This window comes from Curcuma longa, chromosome 1 (assembly GCF_044706935.1).
Source record: "Curcuma longa cultivar G26 ecotype Majalengka, Jawa Barat chromosome 1, ITB_CL_G26_1.1, whole genome shotgun sequence".
Lineage (NCBI taxonomy): Eukaryota > Viridiplantae > Streptophyta > Magnoliopsida > Zingiberales > Zingiberaceae > Curcuma > Curcuma longa.
The window spans coordinates 3,043,774-3,062,332 of record NC_133861.1 but is presented as its reverse complement, the minus strand read 5'-3'; the positions used below and the strand labels follow the sequence as shown (position 1 = coordinate 3,062,332).

The 18,559-nt window shown below is 49.2% G+C and overlaps 1 long non-coding RNA gene across 1 annotated transcript; it reads left to right on the top strand.

Moving 5' to 3' along the window:
* Nucleotides 1-17,492: 17,492 nt before the first annotated feature.
* Nucleotides 17,493-18,189, top strand: LOC141815991 (uncharacterized). The gene is made up of 4 exons (XR_012600646.1): nt 17,493-17,575; nt 17,793-17,841; nt 17,947-18,035; nt 18,157-18,189. It is a non-coding gene; the product is annotated as an uncharacterized LOC141815991 (long non-coding RNA).
* The last annotated feature ends 370 nt before the right edge of the window (nt 18,190-18,559 follow it).

Here is an 18,559-nt window from a genome sequence, read left to right as displayed (position 1 = left end):
AATTCATGATCCTGTTCGTATTTATCTCACTTGATACCATGATCTGCTTTCTATACCAGTTATTAGTGCTATTTGATAGTATTGGATACTTGCTCATATTATGGATATCAGTCAGTCATTTATTTTGAGATCATCTGATACCTTTGCCATGTTTGGTTATCTGATACTTATTGATTTTTGATACCACCTGATACCTGTTCATATGTTTTAGCTTGGTTTATCTTATCCCGTATCGGTGTTTATGATAGACATGAGACTTTACCTCATTATGGTTATTGGAGCATATGACATGGACTTGTAGATGGATAGGTGGTGCATGGATCATACTTATGGATATGTAGTTGGATATATGATGCATGGACTAGTGTCATACATCATGCTTGCATATATTGCATACTGACGTGCGGGATTCCATTGTTGTTGAGTCCGGCGTCAGTTACATGCGGGCTACCAACCAAAGGGTGTGTGTAATTGCATGTCTTGTGATCATCTGCTCCTGCTCCTATTTTAGTCGAGTCGCTCCTATTATAGTGGTAGCACAGTTTGAGCCCGTCACTCGTATATGATTTACACACACACTCCACTCATGGGTTAGTGGAACCTTTAGGTTGGTGCATACTTGCCCTGACAGGAGCTCCGCTAGGCCACCCAGGATAGTGGTTTCGTAGCGTGGTAGCATACAGGGATCCCTCCTCTGTCATTGTGACCAGGAGATGAGAGCTTGCTCGCCCACTTATGATTTGGGTTACCAGGATAGGTGTACACCTCGAGGACATCCTGTCCACTCGGTCACGCAGGAGCAGTGACGGCAGAGTGCACAGAGGTCATAGCCCTACCCACTCGACTTCACCACTGTGGATGAGTACTCAGACGGGCTTTAGTTCCCACGCGACCTCACCGCTAGAGAGGTGACTGATCTGACTGGCGTCAGGGGTGACCAGGACATGCATTGCACCATGTGCATACTGCACTGATTGCATTTGATTGTGTTTGTTGCACTTGTTTGATGCACTTGGATGACATGCATGTACAGGATACCTATGTGTTGGTTTGAGGATTTCCTTTCACCTTACTATTGATTATCAGACTCTGGTATGTACAGATCTACTGTTGTTCAGTTTTCATATCTATTTACCTTTCAGTAGACTGTACAACATGTTATTACTGTTGATAGCTTTTATACACATATCTGCTAGATACCCGTTGAGTTTCTTTTGGAACTCACCCCGTTTACCTGTATGTCTGTTTCAGGTTGATGCCGTCTGGAGAGCTGCACTGCTAGTCCTGAAACTCTGGTGTTTTGGTTTATTTACTTTACAGTATCCGTGTATTTGGACTTATTAGACTTCTTGTGGTGTTTTTCCTTTGAGTATGGATTTTCCGATGATTCGATATTTGTTTTTCCATATTCGAGTTGTCTATCGGATTTTGAATGGAGTTGATATGCATGTGGTTGTGATACTAGATTGTTGATGATGTTAGTGATCGTGTGGGTCACTTGGTATGGATGTGTGTAAATGACCGTGGTGGTCATTTTATTTATTTTTATCTGTCATTATATATATCCATAGCTTGTTATGGATTCATTATATATGTGTATGTATTCAGGGAAGTCAATTGTTACAGGGGAGATGCTGCCGAAATTTCTCGGAAAGCCGTCTCCCGGGGCGTAACAATTTAGTTGGTATCAGAGCAGGTTAGATCATTTCGGAGTTATCATTTCGGATTTGTCGTTGCATTGTTGGATTTGATACCAATTTATTTGGTATCAGAGCCGTAGTTTTACGTTCTTTCCGGTTTGTTGGATTTGTGTTTTTGCGTTTCGGTATTTTCGCATTTTCGGAGTCATATTGTGATCAGATCATGGGACTAAGCAGTGGCAGAACATCTCCAGACAGCAATAGGTAAAAATTGTTGGTTTCGAAATTTGATACGGATTGTAATATGTGGGGTAATATTTTAAACAGATATGCCTCGCGAAGGACGTACTACTTCGCGCGGACGTGGGCGGGGACCACGTGGACGACCTCGTAAGAGGGGACACGATGCTGTGACGGCTGATCCACCGGAGGGACAACCCTCACATGCGGCTTCTTCTTCTTCAGACCCATCAGTGGGCGCTGACATACCTACTGCAGCCACTACGGTACCCCCAGTGATACCTACTCCAGTAGTACCCACTCCAGCAGTGCACGTGGCATTTCAGTCAGTTCCTACTCCTGCGACAGCTACCCCGGGTTATGCAGCAGTACCTACTCCAGGATATCCGAGTGCACCGTCTGTAGTACCTACCACTGCGATTCCTCCAGTTCCGGTGGTGGACTCGACTTGTCCGACGGATCTTGTGGCAGCTCGGGCTCGGATTCCAGCGCTAGCAGCTGCGCTGAAGAGCAGATTCACCTTATTTCATGGAGGGACGGATCCCAGAGTCGCGCAGTCATGGATTGAGACAGTGGAGCGTACCTTTTACTATACAGCGTGTACTGAGTGGGAGAAGGTGAAGTTAGCCGCATATCATTTGCGAGATGAGGCGGAGATCTGGTGGGACACTCAGCGTATCATACTGGGGGAGCAGCACATTACTTGGGCGAGATTCAGAGAGATGTTTGATAGTCAGTATTTTCCCGTAGCATATCAGATGACTCTTCGCCAGGAGTTCCAGAGCCTCAGACAGAGAGGTCGTTCAGTGATGGAGTATAATGCAGAATTCAACCGTTTAGCCAGATGCTGTCCCGAGTTGGTTGCAGAGGACAGATCCCGTATGTTACAGTTTATTCAGGGATTGGATGGACATTTACAGGTGAGATTGGTCGGGTTAGGTATTTCCACCTATCGGGAGGTATTGGATAGAGCTCTCCTGATTGAGTCTGCTCAGCAGAGAGCATTTGGGGATAGGAAGAAACATAAGAAATCGGCACAGGGTTCAGGACAGACTCAGCAGCCTCAGACTGAGGGTCATCAGCAGAGTAGACGCAGAGAGTCGAGGCAGAGTGGTTCTGGGGCATCGGGCAAGGCTCAGAGATCAGGACAGTCGTCGACGGGACGCTCGGGATCCTCTCGTCAGGACCAGAGACCGCCGGGAGGTGACAGTTATTGTACTCGTTGTGGGTCCAAGGATCATGTTGTATCATCTTGTTCTCTGGAGCAGTCAGTTTGCTATACTTGCAAACTGCCAGGACATTTGAGCCGAGATTGTTCGTTGAGGGCTCAGCGGTGGTGCTCCAGTTACTTCCACACCGGGAGGACAGGCTAGTCATACAGGAGCACCGAGAGGGGGCCAGAAGGCTCACTCTACGCATCGTCAGCAGCGGACTGCTCCACCTGCAGTTGCTGCGTATGGTATTCGCGGACAGGAGTCCACAGATTATACAGTATCCCAGACTTCTATTTCGGGACCGCAGTATCAGGCGTATGTGCAGTACCCACCTCAGCCACCGGTGCAGTATCAGACACAGCCGCAGCCACCGGTACAGTATCAGACACAGCCTCAGTCATCGGTGATATATCAGGCTCAGACTTCTTATCAGCCTCCGGTTCAGTATGCATCACCGCCTTCCTATCAGGCTCAGTATCCGACTCAGACACAGCCGCAGCAGCCTTTGGCAGCGCCACCACCCCCACCACTGCCAGAGACTGGACGGATTCATGCAGTTACCAGAGAGGAGGCCCAGCGAGCCGACGGATCGGTTTTCCGCGGTACGATTTTATTATATGCATTTACGGCTGATATGTTAGTAGATACTGGTAGTTCCCATTCCTTTATATCTCGTACATTTATGAGGGAGATTGGTAGACTACCTACACTTAGACAGCAGCAGTTGACAGTATCCTTACCTTCTGGGGATAGATTAGATGTCACACAGGAGGTTAGAGGATGCCCATTAGATTTTGGTAACATGATACTGACAGTTGATTTGTTAGTACTCGATATGATTGAGTTTGATATTATACTTGGCATGGATTGGTTGACAGTTTATCATGCCACAGTTGATTGCCAGGCGAGGGTGGTTACTTTCCGACCTCCTAACCAACCCTCGTGGGATTTCACTGGCATCAGAGGCGACGGTATATCTACGATTTCTGCGATGCAAGCGCAGAAGCTTCTGTCACATGGCTGTCAGGGTTTTCTTTTATCTATGATCAGTAGTGACAGCATCGGTAGCTCTCAGCTCTCAGACGTCCCAGTAGTTCGAGAGTATCCAGACGTATTTCCAGATGAGCTACCAGGCTTGCCTCCCAGAAGGCAAGTGGATTTTACTATTGAGCTGATTCCGGGGACAGCACCGGTATCGAAAGCTCCGTATCGTATGGCACCGAGGGAGTTGGACGAGCTAAAGGTCCAGCTCCAAGAGTTACTGGATCGGGGTTTCATCAGACCGAGTGTTTCACCGTGGGGTGCTCCAGTGTTGTTTGTCAAGAAGAAAGATGGTACTCTGAGGTTATGCATAGATTACAGACAGCTGAATGCAGTGACCGTCAGAAACAAGTACCCTTTACCACGGATTGAGGATTTATTTGATCAGCTTAGAGGTACATCAGTGTATTCTAAGATTGATCTGCGATCTGGGTATCATCAGATGAGAGTCAGAGATTCAGATATTCAGAAGACGGTATTTCGTACCAGATACGGTCATTACGAGTTTTTGGTAATGCCATTTGGGCTTACCAATGCTCCAGCGGTGTTTATGGATCTGATGAACCGCATTTTTCTGGAGTATTTAGATCAGTTTGTTATTGTCTTCATTGATGACATCTTGATCTACTCGCGTTCCGAGGAGGAACATGCACAGCATCTTCGCATAGTTTTGGAGATTCTCAGACGACACAGTTTATATGCGAAGTTTAGCAAGTGTGCATTTTGGTTATCATCAGTCGGTTTTCTGGGACATGTGGTTTCTAGTGGTGGCATATCAGTAGACCCCCAGAAGATCGAGGCTGTTACCAATTGGGAGCAGCCGAAGACAGTTCAGGAGATCCGCAGTTTCCTGGGCTTAGCGGGATACTACAGACGATTCGTTGAGGATTTTTCCCGCATTGCGATGCCATTGACACGTCTTACTCGGAAAGGCGTGAAGTTTTTATGGACCGAGGATTGTGAGACCAGCTTTCAGGAGCTGAAGCGGAGACTAGTGACAGCACCCATATTAGTGTTACCCTCCGGAGAGGATGGTTTTGTATTATACACCGACGCATCTCTTCAGGGTTTGGGCGCGGTGTTGATGCAGCATGGGCGGGTAGTCTCTTATGCTTCTTAATAACTCATTCCACTAGAGAGTTTATTATTACACTACCGCACCAATCCCATATTATAATATGGGCTCCTTCTTACTATAAGTACATTAATCTCCTTGTGTTTAAGATATCGTATGTCCGTCAATTAAATGAGTTACTGACAACTCGAATTTAATCAACTTCTAATCCAAGAGTAGTACCATTCAACCTTATTATCATGCGGACAAGTTCCACCTGTAGGGTTTACATGATAATCCTTATGAGCTCCTCAAGGGACATCATCAGCCTAGATTATAGGACACAGTTTCCTTCTATAATCAACAACACACCATGTACATAATACTACTTCCCAACTCATCGGGCATTTTGATCTATCGTTCTAAATCTCACCCTTTGATGAATTAAAGTACATACTAAGCACATGTGTTTGTTATTATATCAGGATTAAGAGCATGTACATCTATAGTAATAGAGGTTTAGTTTGATTATATAGTCTGTATAAATCGAACAATCCTCAGATGGTCCTGCTTAATACAAACTTAGTGTACTAGTGTAATTCTATAGTCAAGACAGTCTAAGACCAAATTACACTACAACCACTCCAATGGTTTGTCCAATCCATCTTGATTGTGAACACTGTTTATATTATATAAGGAACTGATAACATGGTCTTCTGTGTGTGACTCCGCACACCATGTTTATCTACAATATAGATCAAATGGACACTTGCATAAAAATTAAATGCAAATATTGACCAAATGTAATTCTTATTTCAGAATGTTTATTTATATAGCTAGGATTCTGGTATACCAACAAACAACCTATCTACTTCTCTAGTCATCTGCTAAAGGACGCCGAGACTCGGTACACCAGCTTGGAGAAGCTGGCCTGGATTTTGGTCCTGACGGCATGAAGGCTCTGGCCCTACTTCCTGTCACATCCAATCACGGTGCTAACCAACAGCAATTTGGGGCGGGTACTCACCCAACCCGAAGCATCAGGAAGACTCATCAAATGGACGGTGGAGCTCAGCGAGTACGACATTCAGTACCAACCCCGCACCGCCATCAAAGCTCAGGCGCTAGCTGACTTCCTCGCGGAAACACCCGAGGGGGAAGAAGAGGAAGAATGGAAGGTATATGTGGATGGGTCCTCCAACAAGCAAGGAAGCGGAGTCGGTGTACTACTGGTTTCCCCCAAGGGAGAAGAGGTCCGGCTTGCCATCCGGCTCAGTTTCAAGGCATCCAACAACGAAGCTGAGTATGAAGCTGTTCTTGCTGGCCTTTAGGCGGCCAAACGGATGGGAGCCGCTCGAGTATTACTCCACTCCGATTCACAGCTGGTGTCCCAGCAAGTGGAAGGAAGTTGCGAGATCAAAAATGATCGGCTCCAAAAATATGCAGCGTCTTTCACCAGGTTGAGAGCTGAATTCCTGCAAGTCTCCCTTCAGAAGATCCCCCGAGTCCGAGAACTCCAAAGCCGACGAACTCGCCCGATTGGCTAGCTCCATCATTGAGTGGACGGATGAGGAAGCGGTCACCCAAGTGGCGTTCGTAGCGCAGATAGACCAAGCTCCCAGTCTCGCCCGAACCGGATGATTGGAGAACCCCGATACTTGCTTTTCTCACAACCAGGCGAAGCACCGACAGATCCAGATCAAGCCCGCCTCCTCAAGAGGAGGGCTTCCCAGTTCACCTTGATCTGGGAACAGCTGTATCGGCGAGCCTTCTCGCGGCCGCTGCTCAAATGTCTTGGACCCGAGGATGCTGATTATGTGATGAGAGAAGCTTATCAAGGTTGTTGTGGCGACCATCCTGGAGGCCGCTCCCTAGCTAGAAAGATCCTTCTCGCTTGATATTTCTGGCCGAGTCTACAAGCGGATTCGGCCAAGCTCGTGTCAACTTGCATCCACTGCCAGAAGTACCAGTCCTTCAACAAACACCCGACTAAGCAACTGAGAGCGGCAACGACCTCGTGTCCATTCGACCAATGGGGAATGGACATAGTCGGACCCTTCCCAATCGGACCACAACAAAAGAAGTTCTTGTTGGTGGCCGTGGATTACTTCTCTAAGTGGGTGGAGGCCGAGGCCTTGGCTCGAATCACGGAGGACGCGGTGATGAAATTCCTATGGAAGAACATCGTCTGCCGATATGGCATCCCGCATCGGCTCGTCTCGGACAATGGCCGACAGTTCCAAGGAAGAAAACTTCAAGAATGGTGCCAAGGACTTGGTATCCAACAAGCCTTCACTTCCGTCGCCTATCCACAAGCCAATGGGCAGGCGGAAGTGGTCAACCGAGAGATTGTGCGAGGGCTAAAGACCAAGCTCGACCATGAAGGCGGCAGCTGGGTGGAAGAACTACCCTGCATACTCAGGTCCTACCGCACCACGCCAAGGGAGAGTACCGGTATGACACCCTTCCACTTGGTTTACGGAGGAGAAGCTGTAGTCCCCATGGAGATAGGGGTCGAGTCGGACCAGGCGACAATGTTACGACGAAGACAATGATGGTCGAAGACTCATGGAATTGGACCTCGTCTCCGAAGCTCGAGATAAAGCCTCCGTTCAGTTGACGGCCTACCGGCAACGCATGTGTCGTACCTACAATAAACGGGTTATCCCCCGAACCTTCCAAGTAGGTGACTTGGTGTGGAAAAAATCAAACCGGTTGGAGATGTCGGCAAGCTCGAGCCGCCATGGGAAAGGCCCGTATCGAATCCTCAAAAAGACAAGCTTCGGCGCCTACTACTTATCCGACTCCTCCGGAAAAGAGCTGACAAGACCATGGAACGCCACTCACCTGCGCCCCTACCGGACCAAGCGCCCGCCGGACAATCTACACTTTTCCCTTTATTTTCCTCTGTACCTTTTCATGTAAGCATCCCTGATACAAGGATATACCTTTTCAGACAACCTCCGCCGGCTTGGACATAGCCCTCGGAGTCTCGGACCTCTCAATTGTCCTTCTTAGGGCTCAACCTCCCCCGGCTCGGACATAGCCGGGGTCGAGCTCAATTCAGGTCTCGGACCTGCTCCATCGACAAATGCCCTTTTTAGGACTCAACCTCCCCCGGCTCGGACATAGCCGGGGTCGAGCTCAATTTAGGTCTCGGACTTGCTCCATCACCTGCTCCATCGATAAATGTCCTTCTCAGAGTTCAACCTCCCCCGGCTCGGACATAGTTGGGTCGAGCTCAATTCAGGTCTCGGACCTGCTCCATCAGCAATTGCCCTTCTTCAGGGTTCAACCTCCCCCGGCTCGGACATAGCCGGGGTCGAGCTCAATTCAGGTCTCGGACCTGTTCCATCAGCAATTGTCCTTCTCAGGGTTCAACCTCACCCGACTCGGACGTAGCCAGGGTCGAGCTCCATTCAGGTCTCGGGCCTGCTTCATCAGCAATTGCCTCCTCAGGGTTTAACCTCCCCCGGCTCGGACATAGCCTGGGTCGAGCTCAATTCAGGTCTCGGACCTGCTCCATCGGCAATTGTCCTTCTCAGGGCTCAACCTCCCTCGGCTCGGGCATAACCAGGGTCGAGCTCAATTCAGGTCTCGGACCTGCTCCATCGGCAAACATCCTTCTCAGGGCTCAACCTCCCCCGACTCGGACGTAGTCGGGGTCGAGCTCAATTCAGGTTTTGGACCTGCTCCACGAATGCCCCTTTCCAGCGCCCAACCTCCCCTCGACTCGCGCACATTCAGGGTTGAGATCAATGCAGGTCCCAGGCCTTTCAAGGCGTGATGGTTTAATCTCGATTTTGCAGGGCCTTGGATCATGTTTTTCTCCCAAAACGGAGTTCTCCGTTAGCCTCCCTAAGCGATGCCCTAAGTGCCTAGATGCATCAGACTCAGTCCGTTTTCTCGATCCTCGAAGATGAAAGCAATAGGCGCCGGAGAATTACATGGAGAACCTTAACGAGACAAATACAAAAGCAAGGAATTGACACCAAGAAAATGTTTTTATTTCAAAAGGGGAAATAATTTACATAAATCACCAAGCTGAGTACATCATTTCCTCTTCTTAGCCGATCCCGATGCACTCCCCTTCTTGGCCGATCCTGGTGCACTCCCCTTCTTAGCCGTCCCTGTCACTCTCCCCTCCCTAGCCGACTCTGGTAGCTCGGCCCATACCTTCTGTATGTCTAGGAAGTCTAAAGAGGTGCCGGGAAGAAGTACTCCTGCCTGACATATTTGCTTCAAGGCTCCCTCGAAGCCATATTGGAGCATTTTCGCCGTCTCCTTTTGGTATTGGTCTTTGTACTCCCTCGACTCCAGCCAAGCTTCCTTCTCCGCCTGGATTCGCTGCTCTTCGTCCAGTTTGTGGGCGGCCAGCTCGCCACGGGACTCATCCAGGAGGTTGCCCATGACCTTCTGCCCCTCCGTCAGGTCCTTGAGCTGATCTTTCATATGGGTCAAAACCTCAAGCGCCCTCGCTAGCTCCGTGTCCCGCCGCGATAACTGCGCCCGGACTCGTTGAAGCTCCTCCTCTTGGGCCTTTATCGCCGCCAGCTCTTGTTCCAACGCCTCCACCTTGCCCTCGGCTGCGAATAGTTGAACTCGCCAGTTATGGGCCTCCTGGAAGCTCTCAGACGCCTCGACATGGGCAGCTGCCGCCTCGGCGCGAGCATCGCTAAGCTCTCGCCATTGCACCAAATCCCGAGACATCACATTCTCGTTTTGCTGCTCCAGGAAGCTTAGGTGATGGTAAATCTCGGGTAGTCGGTAATGAAGTTCGATGTGCTCTGACCAGACCTACACAAGGCGTCGCTTATTAGTCCTTATCTACCATATAAGAAGGATAGCTGCCTCACCCTCATCAAGTTGTAGCTGCTGCGGTGGAGAAGATCTAGAGTCGACAGCGTGGAGAAGTTGTCAGGCCCCCGTACAGCTCGTATCCGATCCATGACCCCAGTCACTTCCTCCCATTGGAAGGGAGCATCTGCAGCAATGACGGGGCTCGCTCTCGGGCGCTCCGGATCGAATCCCGATTGAGGGGGTGGCTGGGCCTCCTCTGTCCCCGGTAGAGAAGTAGAGGCACGAGAAGTCGTGCCTGCCATGGCCTCGGTAGTAGGAGCCGTGCCTGCCTCTCTCGGCTCAGCAACCGCCGCACAAGGAGCCGGTGCCCGCACTGATCGCTCTGCAGCTCCTCCTTCCGACGCCCCGACTGCTCTCGCTGCCTCGAGAACGGAGTCTAGGCGAATCATGTCATCTATCCCCGACGGTACTGATTCACTCGGGCTTTTCTGGTCTTCCTCCCATGAGGTTCCCTGCGCAGGACAACCTTGCTCGGACGGAGGGCGCTTGTCGGGGCGGAGCAGGAAGCCATCCGCCGAGTAGAAGTCTCGGCTTGAGCCATCTTTCCTCCGCCGCCCTCAGGCGCTGTTGCCTCAGATACCTCGGCCGAGACGGAAGGCGTCATCAGCACTTCAAACGAGGCCTTGTCTCATTTTAAGTACTTGTTCGTCGAGGACGCCATCCAAAGGTCGTCTGCAATCAGGAGAGAATAAAGGCGAGTTAGTCTTCACAAAAGCCTGAATGATAACAAGTCTCACCTATCGGCTCAGACAACTCTGTCGGTATCGGGCTTAGGCCAGCCCGATACAGAAGCCCTTCCTCGCCCACAAACCTCTCGACATCGTACTTCATGCCGCTCAGCCACTTGTCCGCTTCCAGAAAGACCGGGTCCTCCTTGTAAAAGCCTAAAGTCGGCTGACTCGGGAGCTCCCGTTGCCACTCGGAGACCAGATTGAGGGGACTCGGAGGGCGAAGGAAGAAAAATCTCTCCTTCCAGCCCTTATGAGAAGTCGGGTAGTTGTCAAGAAAATTACACCCGGCTCGGGCGGTGAAATAGAAAATGCCTTCCTGCTTCATCTTCGGAAAAAAGAAGAAGTGGAATACCGAAGGATTCAAAGGAATCCCATACACCCTAAAAACTAGGAAAGCACCGCAAAGGAGGCGAAAAGAATTCGGGACTAACTGATTCAAGGGAATGCCAAAGTACCTTGAGACTTCCAAGAAAAACTCTGGGATCGGGAACCTAAGTCCTCCTTCCAGCTGGTCCAGGAAGAAGGCCATATAGCCAGGAGGAGGAATACTCGAACGGTATCGGCGCTTAGGGACCTTAAGTCTATACTCGTGGGGAATAGCATATTTCTGTTTGAGAAGGGAGAGGGACTTGACTGTGAAGGCGGAAGTCACCGGCTCATGCCAAGCTTTCCCTAACCCCGACGACATTCCTAAGAACCCTAGGCACAGGTTGCTACGGGGTAGGAAGCACTTACACAAGAAGATGGTTCGCCAGGGAAGAAGATGAAACCTTGCCAAAGTCGCGAAGGAGATGAAACAGGCGCCGGGCGCCTATCCCTACGCCTCCTTTTATTCAAAACCTAGATGAACCATAGCCGTCCGATTTAAAAGCAGGGTTGGACATCCGCCGCATGATGGGGGCTATTCCCGGGGTAGATCTCCTGCTGTCATGATGATGATACGCGAGTCCCATCGGATGTCGCGCTCCATTAAATGCTCACCTCGGAATGGACCCCCACCATACCTCGCACGTGGACGCCGCCAATCCATAACAACAACACCCAGTGCTAGGTCGCCACGTGTCCCGACACCATTGATGCTGATGACCGAAATGCTCGCAGCCCAGGTGCCCCCAACTTCTATTCCTTGCGAACCTAGATTCGCCCCTATCCGAACCGAGTGGATGGTACCCTCCTTAAGCGCACCTCGATGGCGCACCTTCCCTCAAGACGGAGCCTCGTTTGAGTCGACCACGTACGCTAGACGGGATTTTTACGCAATCCCGTAGTGGGAGCGGCTGCTCGCCCGAACCGAGTTCACGTCCGAATTTTATTAGGCATTCTCCTTTGTGACGGGGAAGGCTTTCAGCCCCTTCACTGATGGGAACTCCATCAGGTCCCGACCCGAGTCGATACTCTCTGGGATATAAGGACCATGACCCCCGAGGAGAAAATTCTCCCGAGCGACTAGAGTTCGCTAGATGAAATAAAGTGAAGTTCTCATTGATTCTAAGATAAGGAATACAAAATGAGAGTACATCGAACTTGTACATCAGACCCTCATCCTTTCCTCTCGGACTCGGGCAACTCAGATCATACCCTATTTATGTCTAGGGTATCGAAGGAAAAACCTGAAGGGAACAACCCCACCTCGCCTACCTGCTTCAACGCTCCCTCAAAGCCACGCTGCAGCATTAGAGCTGTCTTCTGTTCAAATAAATCTATGTACTCTTCTGACTGCAGCCAAGCTTCCTTAGCAGCTTGCACGTGGCTGGCCTCCTCCTCCTTATAGGTGGCCGATTTGGTCTGAGCCCTCTCCAATTCGGCTCGGCACTTCTTCAGATCGGCTTCAAGGAGGTTGCGTCCCTCTGCTGCCTCCTCTGCCTGCTTCTTCAGGGTGGCAGATTCCTCAAGGATTCGGGATAGCTCCTCCTCCTGTTTAGCCAACTGACCCCGAGCTTGCTTTAAGTGCTCCTGGCCCTTGGCTCGGATCGTCTCCAGCTTGCCCTCCAAGGCCTCCACTTTGTCATGAGCCTCAAGCAGTTTTGCTCGGTATTGGTCGGCCTCCTCATTACTTTTGGCCGCCCTCGCCCGAGCCTCGTCTCGCTCCTTAGTCAATGTCAGGACTCGGGCCTTCGACTCGGTTACTCCTTGTCCACCGTAGCAAATTGATGGTTCAGGTGGAGGAGCCGGTTGTGTAGCTCCAAGTGCTCGGCCCAGAACTGCGTATAAGGACAGATTATCCCTATTGAAATTAATTCGATAGATAAGCAGTAAACTTACCTACATAAAATGGTAGTTTCCGCGGTAGCTGAGCTCCGAAGTGGTGATCCCTCGAAAGGAATCCACCCGACGTAGGGAGCGGATGCGGTTCATCACGCTCCGCGTCTCTTCCTGGGTGAAGGGCACGTCCGTTGGCACCTGAGTGATTTGTGTCCCGCAGAAGTCAGTTAAAAGGAGGGAAGTTTGAGCTCCTTCGGCGGAACCAGTGGGGCCCGACCCTATGGGTCTCTTGATGCCTGACGCCGAAGCCGTGATCGCCGGTTCGGTTCCGGACACTTGATCGCCCGAAGTCGGTGCCCTCTCCATTGCCTCTTCTACCGGAGCAGGTGGCTCGGCCGCTCCGGTCCCTATCTCAGCCTCGGGCGTCGTTGTTTCTCCCCCAGAGCCGACTGAGTCGACTCATCCCCTGTCGGTTGGACTGAGTGTCCCGATTTGGCCACAAGTTGCCTCGACGCCTTGCCCGATAGACTCGGGATCGATTTGCCGACCCCTGAAGCGCTCGCCTGCTTCGCGTGCTTCGCCTTCTTCTCCTCCTTCTCTGAGGATCGGTGGTGATGCTTCTTGTGGGACTTGGAAAGTTTAAGGGGGCGCTCCTTTTCTGCTCGCACACGTCTAGCCCTCGACTCCTCTCAGATCAGTCGCCCCACCCGAGTGGGGACTTCAGCTTCGAGCACCGTAGACTCAAGTGATGCGGCGCCCGGTGTTGCAGTCTCACGCGCCACCACCTCGGGTGCCGCCGCCTCCGACGCGACAGTCTCAGAAGCCGCAGTCTCGGGCGCCGCAGTCTTGGCCCTTTCCTGTTCTGGGGCCCCCGCACCTGGAATAGCAACTGTTGCAGCCGGAGTCGCGAAAGCACCAAGGACTGCCTTATCCCACTTCAAGTACTTGTTCAATGAGGCTGCCATCCAGACGTCAGCTGCACACAAACTAGAAAAGATCAGTTAGTTCCTACAAAAGGTCGGACGCTCTTAGCTCTTACCGAATGGCTGCGACAGGTTTGCCGCGATCGGGCTCAGGCCTCCGAGGTACAGCAATCCCTCTTCGATCACGAGCCGATTGACGTCAAACTTCAGTCCCTTCAAGGACTCGACCACCGCCGTGACCTCCGGATCGGTCCTACGGAGGGGTCGGGAGCTCGCGCTGCCATCGGGCAGGAGAAGGAAGCGGATTCGGGAATTGGATAAAGAAGAATCTTTCCTTCCAATGCTTGTGGGAAGTCGGGTACTTACCCAGGAAGTTGACCCCAGGTTTAGCGTTGAAAAAGAAGACGCCATCCTCCTTCTTTTTCGGATAAAAGAGTAGATGAAAGATGGAAAGGCGTAGGGGAATGTCGTACAGGCGAAAAACGAGGGCCACGCCACAGAGGAGTCGGAAGGAGTTGGGAGCAAGTTGGTTGAGCGGGATATGGAAGTAGGTCGAGACGGCTCGGAAAAATTCTGGGACCGGGAAGCGAAGACCACCTTCAAGCTGGCCTTTGAAGAAAGACATGCAATTTGGTGGCGGCGAATAAGGTCGCAGACCCGGCTCAGAAACCCTAATCCTAAGGTCCGCAGGGATCTCATAAGCCAATCTCATTCTAGAGATGGATGACTGAAGAAAGGTAGACTCAGTCGATTCATACCAGGGACCTACACCCTCGTCCGAAGCCATTCGATAATAAAAGATGATGAGGAAGGGGAACCGGGACTTACTTGATCCAAAGAAACGAAGACAATAAGAGCACCGGGAGGCTGAGGGTTGGGCAAGAACGGACGAAGGAAGACGATGAAAGAAGGATCGCACAACCGCCCCGCGACGGTCACTTTCCCCATATATATCCTGTAGGATTGTGTACGCGCTAGAGGGGGGTGAATAGCGCGTAGTCGCTTTTTCACTTTCGTTCGTTACTATCAAAGAAAACTAAGCAGCGGAAATATTAGAAAACAAACACAAGGGACATGCGAGATTTACTTGGTTTCTAACCCCCCAGGGTTAGTACGTCCAAGGCCTAATTCGGGAGGCGCCCGTCCACTAGTGGTCTCCTTTACGAACGTTGTTCGGAGGCGGAGAAATCTGTCTTACAGTCCGATAAATAATCAATTAAATTAAGATTAGAAAGTAAGAACAGTAATTTAAAAGTAAACTCTTGTAGCCGATCTGGAAGTCCCGAGCACCGCGCACCCCTTCTGGATCTTCCCCGGTTGCAAGAACGTGGCCTCGTTCGCGTTTATAAGCACCACTTGTCGGAAAGGAGGTCGTATCAATTGTCTTCTCAGCTACTGATCGAAGCCTCCTTATATACTGGTCCTGAGTCGACTCAGATGCCCATCTGGGTCGACTCCAGCCGATGTGGCAGATCAACTTTTATCACTTTCGCCCGTTATCCTATCTGAGTCAACTCCAGTTGCCTTCTGAGTCGACTCCAGTTGATGTGGCGTCAAACGCGATAAGTCTTGACTCTGCATCAGCCTGAGTCGACTCAAAACCTTATCTGAGTCGACTCAAGTCTCCGGTTGAGTCGACTCAACTCAGGTTTGACCAGAGTTGACTTTGAGCTTGACTTTGAGTTGACTTTGCTTGCTTCACCTCTGCTTTTTGCTCTTGCTTCCAGCTCCTGGTTCCTGCAAGACAAGATACAAGCAAGCCTAAAACCTTACCTAGTGGGTCTAACTTCAGATTTCTATCGAAATCTTAGGTTAGTCTAACCCACTCCATTCTGGAGAATTCATGCCAACCAAGTCCTCCAGACTTGTTGGACTTGTGCTCGGCTCTGTCCTAGCCCCCCAGGATTTTGCTGCGGTTCGGTTCTCTCTAACCAACCCAGACTTCTGCTGCGACTCGGTCACCCAGACCAGCCCAGACTTCTGCTGCGACTCGGTCACCTAGACCAGTCCAGACTTCTGCTGCGACTCGGTCACCTAGACCAGCCGAGACTTCACCTGGTGCACTTGACTCTGCCAAGACTTCCGCCTGATCCTCCAAATCAGGACTTCCCTTTGCCTAGCCTACAACTAGGACTTTCCCTTGCCCAGCTTCACTCACCAGGACTTCCCTTGCCCGATCGCCCAGATCAGGACTTCCACTGCCTAGTCTAACCGACTAGGTCTTCTCGCTCACTTCCACACATCCAAACATCAAGTCCTGTTTGGATCAACCCTTGGTCAAACTGACCAGACTTAGGTGTATTGTCAAACATCGAAACTCTAGGCAAGATCTTAGTGCATCTTGCACCAACAATCTCTCCCTTTTTGATGTTTGACAATTTCTTAAGTTAATATAGGTCAGGGTTTAACTTTCTGGGAGAAATCTATATTATTAACTTAAGTCCCTTCTCCCCCTTTTCATACATCAAAAAGATTTTTTATTTTTAAGTTCATTCTCTCTTGCACCAACAATAATGGTAATGTCTATGGTCATGCCTAAGTCTTGATAATTCTTGAAATACCATAGTAGATTTAAAAGATAATTTTTCAAGATTATAAATTTTGTAGTAGATTTGCGAAATAGTTTTCAAGTTTGAGTTTTGAAAGATTTGTTCAAAATAGTTTTTCAAAAGAATTTTCAAAATAAGTTTGATTTTCAAAATAGATTTTGAAGGTATTTTTCAAATTAGTTTTCAAAAGTGTTTTGCAAAATAGGTATTTTTGAAAAGCTAGTTATTATTCTTTTAAGTTAGACTCTCCCCCTTCACCTGACATATCCTCAGGACTCTTTGTTGACCACAAAGCAATCTCCCTGTGTGTCTAAGGGTTTGACTCAAATTAAAAGAATAATTGATAATAATTTTGAAATAATTTTCATTAAAAGTATTTTTAAAATAGGTAGTGTTAATGACTTTCCGCAGCGCGTCATCCGCAGCGCACATCATAGGCGCGCCGTTAATAGTTGCTTTGACGGCGCACCCAATAAAATGCGCTGCGGATAATATTATAATTTTATCAATCGCAGCGCGCAACAATAATACGCTGTTAAAAATACTTTTAACAGCGCACATTGTGCGCCGTTAAAAATACTTTTAACAGCATACACCATACGCTGTCATAATTTTATTAATTTTATTTTTTTAAACAAAAACGTTGTAACGCCTTGGCTAGGTTTGTCTCGCGCACGGCTTTTCCCCGATCCCGCTTAGGTTTCATCTCGCACTCGCGCTTTCCCCATCCCTCCTTATTTTCCTCGACCTCCTTCGCCTATTCCCCCATCCCGCCGCTCGGCCTCTCCGTTCCTCTCCACCGTCGCGAGCTCGGCCTCTCCTTTCCTCTCCGCTCACGGCGTTCCTCTCCTCTAGCCGTTCATCTCCTCCTGCCGTTCCTCTCCGCTCCCAGTGTTCGGGAAGGGCCGGAGAAAATCTCGCCAAACCCTAACCCTAGTGGAGGTGAGCATGGACGCCATCCGGAAGCAGCTCGATGTTCTCATGGGGGCCAATCGCAACGAGGACATCAGGGAGGTGAACCGAAAGTACCATGACCGCGAGTCGGAGCCAACCTCCTCGGTCAGCACGCCGCAGAGAGGAACCAAGAGGCTACCACATATGTTGGCAACCTTGACCCTCAGGTGCTCTACCGTTTTTTCCCGTCTTTTTACCCTTTTTCCCTGTTTTTGATTTCACAGCCTGATTCCTGCACATAGGTTTTATGGCTTCCTGCTTCTGGTACTAGGTTTTTGGTTGGCTACTTTGATTCGAGCACTAATAAACCTTGAGCTTTTCCTATGTGTTGTCTTGGTTATCATTGATCTGTATGTACCCTGATGTCTGCTGTCAACTTTGTAGGTCGGTGAGGAGTTACTGTGGGAATTGTTTGTCCAAGCAGGCCCTGTTGGTAAGTTAAAAGCGTAAGCAGTTTTTTTTTGTCAGTATGTGGATTCATTGGTTTGCTCAATTTTAACTCGGAAACCTTAAACTGGATTGAGATTTTGTTTTGCAGTTAATGTCTATGTTCCAAAGGATAGAGTTACAAATCTTCATCAAGGATATGGATTTATTGAGTTTCGGAGTGAAGAAGATGCAGATTATGTCAGTTCATTAAGTTTCATTCATGTTTAATTTTCTTTTTGCAATTTTTATGTGAACCAATTTGGCATGTGTATTGGCTGTTTATTTTATTTCACTCTCTTTTGGTCCTGTTCTTTTGCAGGCTATAAAGATTTTGAACATGATTAAACTTTACGGAAAGCCGATACGTGTGAACAAGGTGCACTCTCATTAATCTGTGTTGTATTAGAAAATTTCTGTGTTCCATTTTTGTAACATTGATCTGCAAGTTAGAATTAATCGATAACTTTTCCATAACTTATGCAATTACATTCTGAAAAAGACTTGCTTCGGTAGTCCTAACAAAAATGATTTCTTCTTTGCCATAAAGATTATTAAAGCAATCGGCCACTGTGACAGTTGAAAGTTAGACTACAGATTTTTGAGGATGATAGTTGAAAGAGCTTACCAGTTGCATTGACTATAATACATACACTCTAGAATTCAACCAAAGTGCTACAAGCCAAAGAACAAGATAACTATTTGAATTTTCCAATTTACCAAGC